Source organism: Primulina tabacum, chromosome 10, assembly GCF_025594145.1.
Source record: "Primulina tabacum isolate GXHZ01 chromosome 10, ASM2559414v2, whole genome shotgun sequence".
Classification (NCBI taxonomy): domain Eukaryota; kingdom Viridiplantae; phylum Streptophyta; class Magnoliopsida; order Lamiales; family Gesneriaceae; genus Primulina; species Primulina tabacum.
Window position 1 is genome coordinate 6,437,342 of NC_134559.1, and position 18,746 is coordinate 6,456,087.

At 32.6% G+C, this 18,746-nt stretch overlaps 1 pseudogene; it reads right to left on the bottom strand.

Moving 5' to 3' along the window:
- Positions 1-2,794: 2,794 nt before the first annotated feature.
- On the bottom strand, positions 2,795-17,036 carry LOC142506093 (protein ENHANCED DISEASE RESISTANCE 2-like; annotated as a pseudogene).
- Between the last annotated feature and the right edge of the window lie 1,710 nt (positions 17,037-18,746).

The following is an 18,746-nucleotide window of genomic DNA, read 5'->3' on the forward strand; positions in this document are numbered from 1 at the left end:
TGGGCTTGGCGAGAAATAATAAAGCAAATATAATAACTTAAATAAAAATAATAATTATATTCGAATTTACTTTATTATTATATCGTATTTTTAAAGAATTAAAAAAAATACGATTATAGAAATTTTTTGGGAGGAAAAAAACAAAAAATGTTTGAAAATAATTTGTTTTCTTATATTATATATAAGACAAAAACTTGTGTGAGACGGTCTCACGGATCGTATTTTGTGATACGGATCTCTTATTTGAGTCATCCATGAAAAAATATTACATTTTATGCTAAGAGTGTATACTTTTTATTGTGAATATCGGTAGTGTTGACCCGTCTCACAGATAAAAATTCGTGAGACCGTCTCACAAGATACCTACTCTATATATAATATAAGGTGTTTTTGTATTATATATAGTAAAATACAAATCATTTTTTAAAAATAAAAGATAAATCATAATAATTAGCAATTACCACATTATCTCATATTTTATAATAAAAAAACCTTATATTATCTTTACTTTATAAAAAAAATTCCAAGAAAACTTATGATAAAATATTAAAAATGATTATTTTAAAAAAAAAATCTAATTTTTGAAAAAGTAAATTGAGAACAAATATGCGATGCAAAGCGTACAAGGACTACGACAAGGTGATTGTGAGATTCTCCCTCTTTAATTATCTTTCCTTTTTGGTCCATTCAATGGTCTACTTTTATTCGATTTTCTAATAAAAGCAATGGGAAATCAAATTTTTTTTTTGACTTTTTTATAGTTAATTGATTAAAGTTGCAAGAGTTGTCCCTTCAATTCTTGGCGATTAAGTTAAGACTTGATTCTTCACTAAAATCGACTCAAAATTTATCAATTATGGTTTCCAAACAAATAAAAAAATAAATATTATTGTTCAAACAAATCCATTTTAAAATAAATAAATCAAGCAACTATTGATTCCTACGTGGAGTGTATATGTGTTCAACGTCACTTCAAAAATCGAAGAGTTCAATTTAAAAAAACGAAAATTGAATTTTGATATTTGATGTGATTCATGATAATAGATTCAAGTGTTCTAGTAGATGTCATACTTGCTGATTTATGAAGAGGGGTAATAGCCAAAAAAAAAAAAAATTGCCGATTTGAAAAATAGTGTTTGATTTGGAGAATGATCACGTAAATCTTGGATTATTTGGAATCTATCATAATTTTTTAATGACATAAAGATCCGTAACAATTATCATTCTATGCACATTGTGTGAATTTTTTGGCTAACGCAATATTTCATAAATCATGGTAGCAAAACAAACACAATAAGCAAGTCAAATGTGACAAGTTCGTCTTACAAAATGTTGGTAAATGACCTACCACAATTACTGTTGAAATTGCACAAATTGATTTGAAATTGACTTCAAATTTATTCATCCAAACAAGTCACAAAATTTGAAATCAATGAATATAAAATTTCGACCTACGTAACTTTCTAAGCATTTAATATTCGACCAAAATACAATTGTCTACCCTTCAAATGTGAAAAAGCTTATTTATATATAGTAATATGAAGCATATACTCGTAAATATCAATTAAATCATGTCGATTATACAGTCCAAATAAAATGTTTTAGATTTTATTGTTTGTTGCATAATTGTCAATGGTATTACAGATGAAAAAATATAATTGTGCAAACAAAACAATATATGAGATGATAAAATTATTCAATGTTTCTTAAAGGAATATTTTATTCTTAAATATTCTTAATTAATTTTTTCTTTTATTGATAATAATGATATATTTAAATATGGAGTTTTTCCTTTCTAAACTAATGATATTTTCTTTAATTAATTTTTTCTTTGTTCGATAATATTATTTATATTAATAATATTATTTATATTAATGATAAGTTCTCTAAATATCATATTACTATTCAAAATAATTTTTTCCTAATGAAATTCTTGATTTTTATGTGTGTAAGACTCTATACAAAGAATAAAATTTAGGGAAAAAAGAGGACATAAATAAGATAACATGAGAACAGCTCGACAGAGAGGTGTGTGTGACTAAAGATACTTTTGTTGTTGATGGTCGAGAATTGCATGAAGAGAAAAGAATTTATAAGTGAAGATTTCGCGCAATTGACTTACATTGTTTTCTTGTGTTGCCGTAAAGTATTGCAGACAATCGAAGACAACACTCATGTAAAGTGTTGGTCAAAGAATTACTTGTGACTCCCGGGTTTTGGCAATACAATCAGCGCATCCGTGGTTTGTAATTTTTTATTTGAGATGCACTTTACTACATTGACCTGTTAAGGAATATCGTTTTTCGAAGTTTCACTAATATTAATTTTGTAAATTATTTACAATTTCTAGTGAATATTTTGTACATAATTTATTATATCTTGTTTTAGTCATAAAACTTTATTTATGTGGTTACCTCATTTATTCTACTGCATGTTGTGGATAGGTGTTATAACATCTGTACACAACACCTAAAATACGATACACACAATCTAAGAACACCTAAAATCCGGTACACACAATCTAAATATTTTCTATATTTTTATTTTAAACAAATCAACGTTCAGTTTCGTTGATCCTTCATTATTAATACTTGTGTATTATATTTTCCAAACTCGTAATTTCTAGCATAATATTTACTAACTGAAAAAGAATATTTATTTTTGATGAAATAAAATTCACATGAACAATAATCCAGATATATAATCATAATCACACCAGAATTAATTATTCTCATCTCTCATAATAAATTGTACTCTACTTCATTTGGCTAATTTAATCATATGAACAACTAAATTATTTTTGTATTCACTCCAAATAGCTATCATGGAAAATTGATCCAAAAGCCTATCTAGATACACCCTTTTCACAATCCGAACGCAATACAGAATGACAAGCAAGACGATGTACAAATGCTTGCTCAACCATCGTAGCATTAATATATCTGCATGTACCAATTTTTGTACTCTAGTATAAAGTAGACAAAAATCATCTGTGTCATGTTTTATCGAACAAGTAGCATGTATAGGTGACCTCAAACCTTCAACGTTACAGCAGAATCAAGCTGAAAACGATTTAGTCTAACGGTTCCAAGAATATATTCTGGGAGTTCCGCCTCTTCTCTTGCCTGTAATAAAGAGAGAGGAGACGTTCTTCACATGTAACATCCATGCTTTCCGTAATTGCTAAAAATACAAGCCACAGCCGAAGACAAAACAAACATGCTCTAATTTAGTAATAACATGTTGAATAAAAGACATCTAATAAAAGATGTGAATATCAGCACATTACAGCAAGCAGAAACACCAAAGAAAACTAAGCCACTCTTTGTGGACAATGGGAACCCACTATGTCGAAAAAAATTGGCTGATAAAAAGGTAAGTTGATGGAATGAGTTTTTGATGAAAAGAGAACGGAATTTATTCTTCAAAGTTGACCGGAGAATATAAATTCTATTTCGTATTAAATTGACGAGAACTTAGATTGGCTAAAACCAAAAGCAATCTTGTCCCATAAGCACATGACAACCCATAGCTTTTCAGGAATGATCTTACAAGTAAATGCCCAAGGATTTCAATATTAAGATGATTCAATCGCATGTCAATACTAAAACATCACTATATCGATTCAATTTTTATCAATGAAACTAAGTGGCAAAGAGAGGAAATAAAAATACACGAACCTCTATGACAATTGCAAGATCAACAACAATGCTTGTGACATATCCCAGGACAAGGCCAATGACGCTTCTTGCTACTGATGATGAACCAATATCTACGTCAATCTGCAGGATGGGTTATTCATCAATAGCCCAATCTGTAAAAATGTCAAAGGCCTCCATATTCTATACTAGAGAAACTTTGTAGCTAATAAGTTGCAAATACAGAAAGACTAAAAAGACAAGAGGAAGTTATCATGGGACTGCAACCTAGTCCAGCCAATGAAGTAAGATAAAACAATGATCTATAAGCTGAAATATTACAGTGCCACATTTATCTTGCTTTCCAGTCCACAAGGTTCTTTGCAGAAATCTCAATGGAAATTAACCAAAGAAATCCTGGTGATTTTAGTTGCCAACAATGATATTGACTTATTTTTATAGGTACCATATAATTTGTTCAACCTATTTGATAGTTGATACACTACTAGAAACATGGTATCAGCTCTACAATTCTTGCAATCAAGTTTAAGAATGACTGTTTGACGTTTTGAGTAATCTCAGGTCAGGCCAAGCCAAAAGCTCCATCGATTTGTTTCACAGGGCTAACTAGCTAGTCAAGCAGAATAATAGTTCATCTCAAACGTTAACGTCATCTTGTTCACCATAAGGTTGATATACGAACTGTAACAAAAATAGCAACCGATGAGGAAGAAACATACAAAGTGGGTAGCAATAGACCATTTCAATAAGCAGTGAACTAATTGCGCTCACTTGCAGAGTAATGTAAAAATGAAGCCCAAAATACTTTTAAGTTTAACTCAATCAGCTCAGAGGCAGCAATAATAGATGCAGAATTGTGAAAAATGGGAACAAGGTATGATTTCTCACCTCCAGAAAATTATCTTGCCTGAGGTATTTGCATGTTACTGCTTTTCCCAGAAGGCAAGCTTTCGTTCCAACAGCACGCTTTACCATCCAGTATCCCTGTTATAAGAAATTTAGATAAATTATGATTTATGAGAATGTCATGCATGTTTCACAAAAAGACACCACTTCGTGTGATTGGAAATAGGGCTACCTCAATAATGCTAGGAATAAGCTTGAATCTTGAATCACGAAACATATCAGTGCCATTGACAAATTTACCCAACAAAGAACTTTTGTTTATGGGCCTGTCTGCCGCAAAATAAATAACCAGGCTGTAGTTCGGTCTGGCAGGAACCTGATAAAGAAAACAAGTGTAAAATATTCAATTAAAAAAGTTGCTACAAGAAATAAGAGGAAAAAAATCTACTACATCATTGAGATTAAGCAGGAGAATTTTCCAGCTTCAATTAGACTTATGTGCACCTAAAATACATATATGTTTTTGCTTCACAACTTTTTTGCACAATAATAGGTCCCCCAGTACAAAATTAGCATCAGTGCAGTTTTAGAAATCACAAGAGCTTTCCACTAGGACACAAAAATAAGTGTGTGACAATTGCTACAACGTTTGTTAGTTTCCACCAACCTCAAGCATCTATTTTGTTTTTTTGCCTGCAATAGAGTTTCTGAAGCAAAATACAGAGTTACACAATGAAAAGGAGTTGATATTGTAATATGAGACAAAGACAACTAATCAAAAATATATAGCATTCAAACATTATGTTCACAATACTCTGAAGAAAAGGAATAGACAACAGTTATCAGCACACCTCAAGATTAATGACAAGGATGAATGGAAGCTTTTTCCCAGCTTCACTCTGCAATTGAGACAAAGAAAGAAGAAATTTTTTCTTTGAATTAGGTATCACAAGACAGAAAATACTCTGAGGGAAAAATTATATCAGTGAAATAAAACAATTCTTGAGCTAGCGAAGCAGACACTCCAACTATCAACATTGCTGTCATAAGAGAGAATGAAAGCAACAGAATAAGAAAAACAAATAATATATCAAAAAACGATGTGGAAGTACATCAGGGAACATGATGCATCCTACAAGAAACAAAAGGCAACACTCACATGGAACTGCTTAAACTTCAATGGCATTGCACTTAAAGAAAATGCATATTTAACTCATACACGGGGCTTCATGAACTGTGTATCTCATTCAACAAAGAATTAAGGGGAAATTGCAGGAAGATAGAAGAGGAATTTCAATCCATAAAGAATTCTCGTTGAAATCCAAACGACCATGCCATTCAGACACAAATTAGTAAAGAAACACTGTCTGAAAAACATTTTGGACAGTACAATGGATTTAACCTTACATGATCAATTAATCATCAGTTGATCAATCACTCTGAATTCATGAATTACCAAAATAATTATTACAAGCATGATTATAGAAAACTGAGGTTGCTAACATACTATTATAGATCGTGGAAAAATAAGCAGCTACTTTAAAAAGCTTTTCGTTCCAAAAGTCAATTTGAGAAGACCACAACATTGGTCAGCATATCGAAAATTCAAACTGTAACAGCTCAACAGCTCTCAGTTACGGTGTTAAGAGAATCAATATAGAATAGAATGGAAAATCAGCTCATATAGTTTTTCCACTAACGTGAAATGATGCAATCTCAATGTTTTACATTACCTGTACGATGCTTTTAGGATGCAAAGCAACATTTGTGACACAATCTTCCACTTTAAACCAGTCAACTGCAATGAGGGTAAGAAGAGGTTCGCCACCTTTTACCTGGATCAGGAAGTACAATTTGATGAAGTTAGATAATCATAGATAATGTATGAGAGCAAATATCTACAAATATAAAAGAACCAATGCAAAAAAAAATTGAACTAATGTTGCATAAACATCCATGTAGAAAACGGTTCATTGTACAAGATGGGTCTACTTTGTAAATGGACTAGATTAACTCCAGCTTTATAATGGGAACTCAACAACACCAAATGTAGATGACTAAAGATATCGGATAAATAAACTTGAAGTTCTTGTCGAGATTATAGATCAGATAACTGGAAATTTAATGCATTACCAGAAAGCTACATTCTTACTCTTCATGATAAACTAATGCTCCAGCACAAGCGTTGCGTGCTTGTAAAGTATTTGATATTTTGAAAGTTTTCTTTGTAGTTTAAATTATATAATAGAGATAACAACTCTAGGAAGGGACCTTAATAGCCTGGATGTATTCCTTTGTACAAACAAAAAAATTATGCTCATTAGTGGACATAATTTTTTTATTTACTTCCGTGTAGATAATAAAACTTAATTTGAGAATTTAAAAGGATTCATGTTCAACGCACACACACTTACAACCATTTAATTGACTGCTAAAGTCAATCTCAGTTTCCATTTGAATTCAAATTTGGGCATTTTCCAGTAAATATTTTTCATGCAATTTTAAATTGACACACTGTATTGATACAGAATCAGGAACTCTTATTAGAATGCTACAAAAAAGAAGATATAACACCTAAAGAGAAATCATCCTCACTTTTCAGCTTCAAGGGATGGTTATTGGTACATAGCTCGTAAAATAGTCCTTTTAGTATCCACATTTTATACTGCAGGTGATGCAAGTACTCAGTATCTTTTTCTGGATATTTGTCAATTTCAGTATTATATTTCTTTTTTCCACAACTCAATGTTTCTGATTTTTTTTCATTTTGAGAGCTGGCTTTGAATTACTAAGTTAAGTCAAAATTTACTCGTAGAATAATCACCTTGAATCCTTGATCATAGTGTTTCCTAGTTATTTACAGGTAAGACTTAGGTTGAAAGAAGTTTATAAATATGAAAGAGCTTTGATAAATTTAATCAATTAAAGAGCGATAAACTATTTGAAGTATCTCAATTTTAATGCCGAGAATTCACTACTTTCTTCAATAGACATCCTTGGAAGCTATCAAAGAGATCCTATGATTTTTACAGCTTTCAAAAGTGATATATTTCTGCTGTTCTTCCTATTCTTCAATGTTGATCAACTTTCTAGTTTTTCCAACTAATTGCATAAGCCAAACAGCCTTGCATTAAAGAATTGATCATCCTACATTGCACCAATTGCAGGAAACCTTCCATATTTTAACCCTCAATGCCACTTGAGTTATGCAAAAAATTTAGGTTGGCAGGGGGTATTTGATTTAACATCACTATAATCACAAAAATATGGTATAAATATCAGGGAAACATTGCATTTAAAATACTGAATAGACCTTTATGCTATCTTTTAAGTATGTCTTCCCTCTTATCATGAATCCAGAACCATCTGGAGAAGACCAGCAGTTCTTATCAGCTTCATCCTTTGCTCTCCTCATGGACCCTTGAAACTGACTTGAATCTAGGTTGATTGGATGTACCTTCGAGTTCAACTGATTACTTGGGTCTGGATCTGTATAAATCAATGAGAGAGATGATTGAAGAATACTTTAAATGCAAAAATATATTTATTGTTAGAGGGAAAAAAATATCAGGAAAAAAACTAGAATTATTCTTTAATACAGTGATTGGATAAAATACCTGAAGCCTTCTTTAGTGCCAAACCTGCTATAGCCCATGAAACATTCTTCAGCTTAATTTTTTTGACCTGCCAAAAAACAACAAAAGTTAGAAGACAATGAAGTCCTTTAAAAGTAGATGATACAATACTCCCAACACCAAGTAAGGAATATAACCTTATTAACTCCCATTTCGTCGTCGTCGTCGTCGTCGTCGTCAGTCATCTGATGAAGAATCAGCAGCAATTGCGTCGTAAAACTCATCTATTGTTTCTGTATCCTCAAATTCACTCAAGGACCCAGAATGATCGGATAAAGTTGTATGAACTACCATGGTAGATGAATCTGATGCAAGTGTTGGATTTGCTGCGACGTATTCCTTGAGACCTGAAATATCATAAAGTAATAAAGGATTTGTGCAACTAAGAGGAAAATGGAAAAAAAAGTAAAGTATTAGCATGTGTTAGAGCAGAGGAAGAGAATCTGGATAGATGAAGTTTAGGCATTGCTAAGCAGAGTTGAATCACTTAAGGGGGTAAAGGAATTGCGGCAACTAATGGGCATCTAAATAGAGAGTTAAGTTTTAGATCACAGGTTTCAAAAGAAGAAATAAGAATCGTTGGTTATACCAGCTCCTTCAAATAATCAAGAAGTATAATGGTTATATTTCTCGAATTTTGGACAATAATGAGACAAGAAATCATGGAGGCAATTTGATTTGAACTTCAACCTAACTATGATTACCTATAAAAAAAGTTAAAGACTTGTATCTTCTCTCCTTTAAAAATTTACGAGAAACCCAGTTTTATGAGGATGGGAAACAGTATGAACAATAGAAAGCAGTAAGAAAAGCAAACAGGAATCAGATCAGTGATTGGAAGGGACTCCTCTCACTAATGTTTCACGACATTATGGGCAAATTCGGATAAAACATAACAAACCTGCTACTTGATTCAGCAATGCAAAAGGAACAGTCTTTTCAAACTTCTGGCAGTGATTATTCCTCCACTTAAGCCAACCTTTTGGGTTTATCTCCAGTGTTTGTGTCACAAGACATCTAACAGTTTTTGGCGATGAAGATGTGCTTAATTTCCCATGTGGAAGCTACATAGTGAAGCAAATCGAAAAGGTAACTACCAGGCATTGAGAATTTCTGCCAACTTGAAAAATTAAGGACAATCAAGCTATCTGACATACATTATTTAAAGGGTATTAGAAGAAGAAAAAACTTGAACTACGAGAGAAAATGCTGACAAAGCACCCATAAACAACAAAAACATAGAATGAATAACAATTTGGCTCTCATGCAGAACTGCTATTATTAGGACAGTAAATGTGGTATTTGATACAAGATAACTTTTTTTTGGACGGAATACAAAATAACTTTCACCTTAAGATCATTGGACCCATGGGAAAACTATATTGCCAACAGATTGAAAATCTATTTCAGTTGAGATTTCATGCAATCTCCAATCATGTGATTACCATACAAAGTCTAAGTAGGTAATTACCCGCTGCTAGTCTCATGCCAACGCTTCAGAATATTTTTGATAAACCAAACGGAAAATGAAAAGGAGAGGCAATGACAAATCGTGTTATCTGTATTGACTTCCAAAAGCATGAAATTTGGGTATCACGTCTCATATGGCAAATACACCAGCAGTTACCAATGAGCTTTTAACTTCTATTGTTTCAGGTAAAATAAAAGCCAAAAAAAAAAGCATATAGATGATTCTATTCTCCGGTTCCTCTATCTTCTCAAGTACAATACAGAAACTGATTACCAAATACTGGAAATTCATGTTGATTATATTGAATCATCTTACGGTTAATTTTTGTGCGTTTGTATCCAGATCTTGAAGGCTGCTTCTTGTGTACAGAGGGGAACTGCAGGATTGCTGCACAATGTGTGCACAAAGACTGTCAATCACAAAATGGTTTAGTTGATTTAAACTGCATCATGTACTACTAAATCCAGGAAGGACAGTCATTTCCAAAGAAAAAAATTGATATTATTCCAGATTAATAACACAAAAACATCTATTCTTCATCTTCAGAAAGTCAAATGTATTCTAAAATTAAACTAATACAAAAAATCCTGGAAAGTATTTGTACGGAAAATAATTATGGACGACAAATTTATAGAATGGTTATTATTATTACCACTCAAAGTAGACTCTAGAAAGATTATTTCGCGGCGAGTAGAGTTGGGCGACATTGATCCACTATTTTAACAGTGTGTCTTAAGAAGTATTTTTTTTTTGGCAACAAAAATTGATATTTTATTAAATATTTAAAGGCTTTTAATTACAATAAACGGACTCACGACAAAATGCTAAACAATACCCTAACCATATCAACAATACACAAAAGCTCAATCTCTCAATAAATCTGATATTGAGACATTCTCAAACTCTACGTGACCTGCATTCTTCACCCGTGTCTTAAGAAAGTATTGTGAATGACAAACTGATTGAATCACTAGCTTATGGAAGTTTCTAAACTCTAAAGCTCTAACAATTTTCAAGAACAGAAAATGAATGATTATGGGTATTGAAGTTTGACTATTATGCATCAAGTGAAGCTAACTGAATGTAAGCATGGAGAAGCCACAAAATAGCAAATGCTTACTGTATGTTCCATCTTGTCCACGAAACCATTGCCTTGAAAAGACAAAATCCCTTTTTGACTTCCACCTGCATGTAGATCATCATAGAAATAATGATCGATCATATGGGCAGAAAATAACAGCAAAAAAAACATCATTTCTCTTCATGAAATGGATTGAAATAATGAATAAAGAGATAAGAATAAAATATTTAGATGATAAGACTTCAAAAAAAAAACCACAAAATCGAACAGGAAGAAAGGCTATAGCCTAACAATTGCATGAATTCAAGCCAATTATATCATGCAGCCGCTATAAGCTTCTTTGATATTTAAATTACACTTCCATGAAATCATAGAGATCTGGGTTATTACATAGCAGGGGAACACCTTGAAGAAAACACACATAGATGCAGCCACTAACTCTCAGCATACAAAAGATTTGCGAAGTCAATCGACACAATGGGTTGAAACAGTTTACTTTCAGCCAAGATGAACTTCTCGGTTCCACAAAGTGATAACCAATTATATATAAAATATAAGGCAGTACAATCTCTGGAAATGATTAAGTCAAGTATAACACTATCACTCGACATAGTCAATAACTTGGTATAAACTCAAGCCTTTACAGGTCCTCAAACAAGGAAACAACCCTTTGAATAAGTTTCAAACTAGCAGCATCCTGTGGTAATATAATCATTGATTAAGTTCTCTCTTATATCAGTTACCTTCTAATGTGAAGCCAAGAGGATATAATGCTGAGCGATAAATAAAAATGTTAGGATTCTTCAATGAAAGTATTACCAAAATGCCCGAGGAGATTTAAACCAAATGTTCAATGTGTCCTCTTTTATCTCCAAAAGAGAATATTATAATACAAGAAAGCTAATGCAAAATAAACATACCGAGTAAGATAACGCGGATCAAATGTACCATATACAACATCATAGTGTCCGTTTATTGAATCCACCAACTCCAAGTCACCTATTAACGTATCCCACCTGTAAAAGATGCATTAACTATTTTTCAGTTGAAAAGGTAAATCCAAATTCATTAATCAGGCCAACTCACTCATATCTCATATGTCGCTCAGTACTCAATACAACTTCAAAAACAGTATCTGCACTGGCATCAACAACACCAACAGCTTTGACAAGAATGCCTTTGCCACTCTTCAAAAGAAGCAAAGCATTCAATGAAATCATTATGCCAAAATCCACATTATAATTTAACATGAAGGGAGATGCATTCTAGTCTCCGCTCCAAAATAAACCATGAGTAGAATGATCTGTTAACAGAAGTTTGAAATATGCACAACATGAGAATTACAGTGACATTTGATCAACTATCTACCTTTGAGTGCACCATGTCTTCAAATATTCTCACACCTGAAACCCGAGCGAGAAGAACATATGTTAGGGACAGTTATCTAAGTAGGATATAATTCTCATAAATACCAAATGATATCTCAAAGCAAGAATATTTGTTCTGGTCCACAAGTAATCACGTCCTCTTTGCTTCCTATTCCTATTCTCAAATAAGGCATTTCTCCATTCTATAAATTTAATGAAATTTGTTCGCAATCGTATATCAGAAATCCATAGAGACATTAATATTTTTGCCAGAATAAAATTTTAATGCATCTAAAAACTAAGAACTCCACTTTTAGACCAAGTATCTGATTTCCAAATGCTGCTGATTACAACACTTGCAGACCCCTATAACCATGTTTTCAATTTGTATCTGGGTCCCTTCACTAAACTCATACCTTAGGTCCCAACAGGAAGCAACAAATTTAAAATCCTAGGGAAAAGATTGGCAACAGTTCCATGAAACCCCCAACATTCATTCAATTCCAATTATAGCATGTACTATGTCCAACTTTGATTGGCTAATTTGTCAAAACGTTTAAGTCATCAGAGGACACACAATTACATATTCAACGATGTGTGTACAAATTGCGTCAGAATCCTCCCACACACTCACACATTCGTAACAGAAGAAAAGCTCCTTCATATTTTAATAGAAATGGACGAGTTCATTTTAAATTAAATAATTCTGAAAAAACAAAGAAAAATTAGTTACATGCATCAGACAAACATGGAGTCAACCACCAGCACATGATACACAATGCTGTTAAATTTGAATTTTAACTAAGAATCCTTTTTTATCACTCATGTTAATACTTAAAATGATGAAATGCACAGTGTAAGATAAATGAGATTTTTTGTTTTGTCTTTCAAGTTCAAAAAGATATTACCAATGCACTATCTTAGATAAAATATTATGTAAAACAAGAACACAAGTTTACCATTGATCGTACGGACACATTTCCATTCATAAGTTTCGACCACATCTCCACCATCGGCATCAAAATATGCATCCAATCTACCAGCAGAACCTAAGTCTGAGGTTTTGCGCAGAAGCATTTCAGGCCCTGTTTATAGCAAAGATAAATCAATCACAAAACAATATTTGATATTTCTAATCACAGAACAGCAACTAAATTCCCCAAAAGGAAATCACAGAAAATATATGTTGGCCTACTATAACCATAGAGCAATTCTATGATGTGGTACAAAGCAAAATATAAGTACACAAGAAAAAACAAAATGCTACACACACTCGAGATAATTTGACACTTGTATGATCGTTACATTAAAGAATAAGAGTTATGATTTGTTTTAGTAATTTCACAGTTTAAAACTAAGGTATCTGGGCTGCTTGTGAAAATTTTGGTTGAAACATTAAAGAAGAGGTAAAAGTCATTTGAAACACAAGACCTTTGGTCTAGAGTATTTATTTTGTTTACACAGCTGATAACAGGAAACAAGAACAATTACTTTCACACGTATTTATGCACACAAGCTCCATGGAGGTGATTCGGAAAAAATAAAAGCAATGCCAACATTTTGATAAGGAGAATGTCTCTCTAACAATCGTCTAAATATAGCAATACATGCGTATAAGATCCTATAAACATAATTCTGTACCAATAACCCAATTAAGGCCACTAAGAAGAATGCCAACCACGTAATGCTGCCTCACCTTGACCAATCCTTATTAGCTTCTTCAGACCATGTGCATAACGCCGTACTCTAGGCCGATGTTCCTCCAGGTTAATCCTTCCAAAAAGAAAATCAATCTTACATTTTGTGCTAGTAACTCATATAGCTCAAAGTGTAAGCCTAAAAGATAAACTATACGAGTAAATAGCAAATCATATTGGCTAGAACTGCATGGCCAACATGCATAATAGAAAACATAATCATTCAGAATTAAAATTATTCTAAGATCAAAATGCAAGCAGTTTGTACATTTTCCTGTAGTTGATCTCTTCTCAAAATTTCAATCTTGATGTCGTAGTGTAGGAGTAGAAACAAAGTAATGTATAATGACATGGAAGTTTATTATTCATGAGGATTGATCTGGTGAAATACTTCATAATGAGAAAAGAAGACTCGAAATCTCTGAATAAGAATTCCGGAAAAATATTTAAGGAGTGAATTAACATACTCATCCTCCATGTTCAGCTTGTTTCTCACGCTTTTGTCTCTTGAAAGCTCATACTCTACCTTCAATACAACATATAGTGAGATACATGAGCAGAATAATGATCCAAAATTTCAAAATAAATTGTATAAAGTGATACCTTTGTTATAGGGAAACTTGTTAGTTGTATGGAGAGTGGATATCATTTCTTAATAAAAAATGATATCCATAATTAAATTGCAAATCAAACCAATCAATTAAAAATGCATAGACATGTTGAATGGCTCTATGCTAACATCAACTGCAATCAGCAAGTCTTATATAAACATACCCACAATATTTATAAAACAATTTACTAATGTTTTCCAACACATATCTTAGAACGTCAAAAACGTCCTTCGAGGCTCAAAAAAATGGCCATCAATATAACAGTCTAATATTAAAACAAGATGAGTGAGAGTGAAACAAAGTCGGCATCATAATAATGAAAAAACTATACCACAATTTCGTGCACAAGAAAAGTTTAAGACTGGTCTGAAAAGCATATCAATACCTGTTGCTTAGCCTGATCAAAAGCTTCCATCCATTTCCGGGCATCACCAGCAGTAGCACAAGCAATCTTGCAGCAGCCAAATAATTATTCAATGTGAGCAACTTAAACTATGAGTACTAAAATTTAAAAGTAACTCGCAGCAGCATAACGGTGTCATCCTGATCAAAAGCCCAAGTATGCACATTAAGGCTTCACCACTTTAAGAATAAGCAACTTCATGCACTAAACACATGATTCTATGGAAATCTTGTTCATTAGGTTATCTTCAAGATGCAATCATTTAGCTTGGCGATCACCGCAAGTACGCAAGAACAGGATGAAGATTTCGTGTTTGGAAGAAAATAAGGTCTTATTAATACACGCTGATTCTCACAGTTGAGTCAAGGATCATTTGCTCCGGACCAATTCACTTCAGTATAAAATACATGTTACATAAGTTTGAGACCAATAAAATGGAAATAATTCAGAACTAAAGTTTCACAAAGTTGTTACTGTTAATAAGGCTGATAGATTAGTTTCTCTTTGCTGAATAAATTATAAATAAAAATTCTGAACTTGAGAAAGTGGAGCATAATAATGCAAATGCAGATAATTAAAATAGCAACCATAGCAGTATTGCAGTAATGTGGTTGTCTTCCTCGTGCATTCATACTCACTTTCTTTAATGTATAAAATGTAATCAAACTATAACTTACTTCTCCCTTTTTGGTTTCATCCAACCGATTGTAGAACCTTAGCACATAAAGATCCTACAAAATAAACCAAATATCCACAGGACAATTAGCTATATATATCTATACCTTATAATTTTTACTTCAAGCATGGAAAAAACAAAGGAAATAAAACGTAACAAAAGAGAGAACAAATGAAGTCAAGTAACACATCCATCAAAACAATGTAAGAGTTGAATTGCCCTTACACCATGGTTAACCTTCCGACGTCCTGACTCCTCCACCATAAACGTATTCCCTATGACACCCCTGTGAATGGGCTTCTGGAATATGCAATTATTGAACAGGAAAACACATTGCAGAGATTAGATTTAATATTAAACCCTACTATAAAAGTTCTCTAAATATTCTTGTGACATGAGGCACAAACCTCAACAAAATGACCATGGTATACTGTTTATCTTCATGACCAAACGTGTACATATGCATGAAACTAGCACATTAGTGAGATAGAGATGCAAGTGCCAATATTGTGTGAATGGAAGACGTACAGAGATGTTTCTATCATCCAAGGCCAGAAGTACTACAATTAAAAAATATTCAAAGTTGATGGTAATTGGTAAGTTTTCAACCAAGATTCCATAAAACAAGGAAACTTAGGCCAGCCTAGGTGTGTATTGGAAAAGGGTATCTAAAGTCCCTCATATCACTGATACCTCAAACATCTCAAGACTCAATATATGAAGTACGAACCATCAATGTAACATGCACATAACTTTGACCCATTCTTCGTCGTGCAAACCATATTAAAAAATTAACCACGCGTTCTCAAGCAAACTTTCTCCTGTGTAGAAGCCGATCTCTTTAAAAAAAAATCAAACTTTATTCGCAATCATTTAAAACTACAAGTTTCTCATCCAAAATGCTTTAAATTATCCCCAATACAGTCCGTTACTGTTTCTGAGCTAACCAACGATAAATAAATAAATAAAACAATATAACGATAGCCGCGCACAAGCTGACGAAAAAGTCCAGGAAAAAAAGCCCAGAAAGGGGAAACAACATATACCAGGCCGGGATTCTCATGGGGGTCACGTTTGTACATCTCCACGTACTTGCCGCGGATGAACAAGAAACGGAAATGGCAATACTCATGCCCAATTGAATTGAGCCCCAGATGATAAACCCACCCGGAATACTCAAACCTCTCCCCATGGTCACTATTGCTCCTGATGCTGGTGCTATGCTTACCATCCTGTTTGGCAGAACCATTGTTTATTCGCAATCTCTCCTCGGAGCCAGACTCCGAGCCCATACTCGCGGGTGATTCTGCCTCACTGCCCAACTTTTTCGTCATCGGTGCTGAAGCCATAGGCAATAATCAAGATCTGCGCTTGCGCGTGAACGTCGAAAGATTGTAGCCGGTATAAATTGGATTGTAATAGAAAAATGGAAAATGGTGGTTGCAGACGTGGTGCGAATGAAGTCAAAGCCGGAAAAACCAACACCCGAAAGTCGACAAAACAAGGAATTTGTAGGCGTGTGGCGTCACTCGGTGCCGACTTCTCCGAATTACTATTCGGGCTTTGTGTGTGCTTTGCGCGTACACCTAGACAGTATCAAGATAATCAAGTGCATATTCAATATGATATACATATATACCTCATTGGGCAAAACATTACTTTAGTTATATTATGGGGTCATGTTCTTTTAATCTATATCCAAGTGTTTTTATCCAAACTTTTAGATATTATTATTACTTGGATTATTTTTTAATTATAATTTTGTCAAAAACTTGTGTGAAACGGTCTCACGGGTCGTATTTTGTGAGACATATATCTTATTTTGGTCATCCATGAAAAAGTATTAATTTTTATGCTAAGATTATTATTTTTTATTGTGAATATCGGTAGGATTGATCAGTCTCACCAATAAAGATTCGTAAGACTATTGAGAGACTTACTCTTGTACTTTAATAGTTTAATGGCAAAAACTTGTGTGAGATTGCCTCAAGGGTCGTATTTTGTGAGACGGATCTTTAATTTGGGTGATCCATGAAAAAATATTACTTTTATGCTGAGATATTATTTTTTATTGTGAATATCGGTAGGATTGATCCGTCTTATATATAAAGATTCATAAGATCATTTCACAATAGACTTACTCTTGTACTTTAATAGTTTAATAGCAAAAACTTGTGTGAGACGGTCTCACGGCTCGTATTTTGTGAGACAGATATTTTATTTGGGTCATCCATGAAAAAATATTATTTTTTATGCTATTAGTACTACTTTTTACTGTGAATATCGGTAAGGTTGACTCGTCTCACATATGAAAATTCGTAAGATCATCTCACAAAAGACCTATTTTAGTTTAGTTAGATATATTTTTTATTCATATTTTATACAAACTAGTTACTCTGCACACGCGATGCGTGTGTGTACAGTTTTTTTATCATGATCGATGGACTAAAGTGAAATTTGACAAATTACGGAGGGAGTAAATTGACATTTGAATTATTGAAATAAAATAAAAAAATTGTGTGTTGAGATTTAAAGCAAAAAACCAAAGTATAATATTAGAATCATATAAGGGTAAAGTTGGAAGAAAAAATTGGTGTTCTTCTTAGGTGGTTATTATCATGTTCTTAACTTTAATAAAATAGAATATATATAAATTCGATCTTCGACATTCATTCACTATGGACATCATGGTCGATCAATTTTAGATGTCAACATTATCCTTATTTCATTTAACATTCATTATTCAATAAAAAAAATATGATATCATAAATTTATCAGCATGATGTTATCATAAAATACATAAATCGTAAAAAATAATCTATATAATTTTTATTTTAAATAATTTTAAACTTTTTAGTTCTTCTTTTTGTTGGTATAAACTTGCACGTGCCAAAAATACTAGTATAGTAGGATTACATACATAAATTGTCGGCAGTGATGGATTCACATCTCATTCAATGGATTTTTACTATTATTATTATTTATTTATTTATTTTTTCCGGACCATCATTTAATGGATTTTAAGTCTAATATTGACTTAGGGGCTTATTATCATTTGTGGATATCGTGTCAATAAAAAAAATGTCTTTGCGACAATAAATAACAGTTGAATTATATTGTCTTTTTCTTTCGAAAAACACAGTATATTGTCTGATTGAAGATATTATTTTATTTTTCATTTTCTACAAAAATAATAAATAGGTAAATTCTGGCATTGAAAAAATTATAAGGTAAACAGCATAAAAATTTAAATATGACTCCCACGTTTATATTTATAAGTTTTTGTTGTTAATATATTAT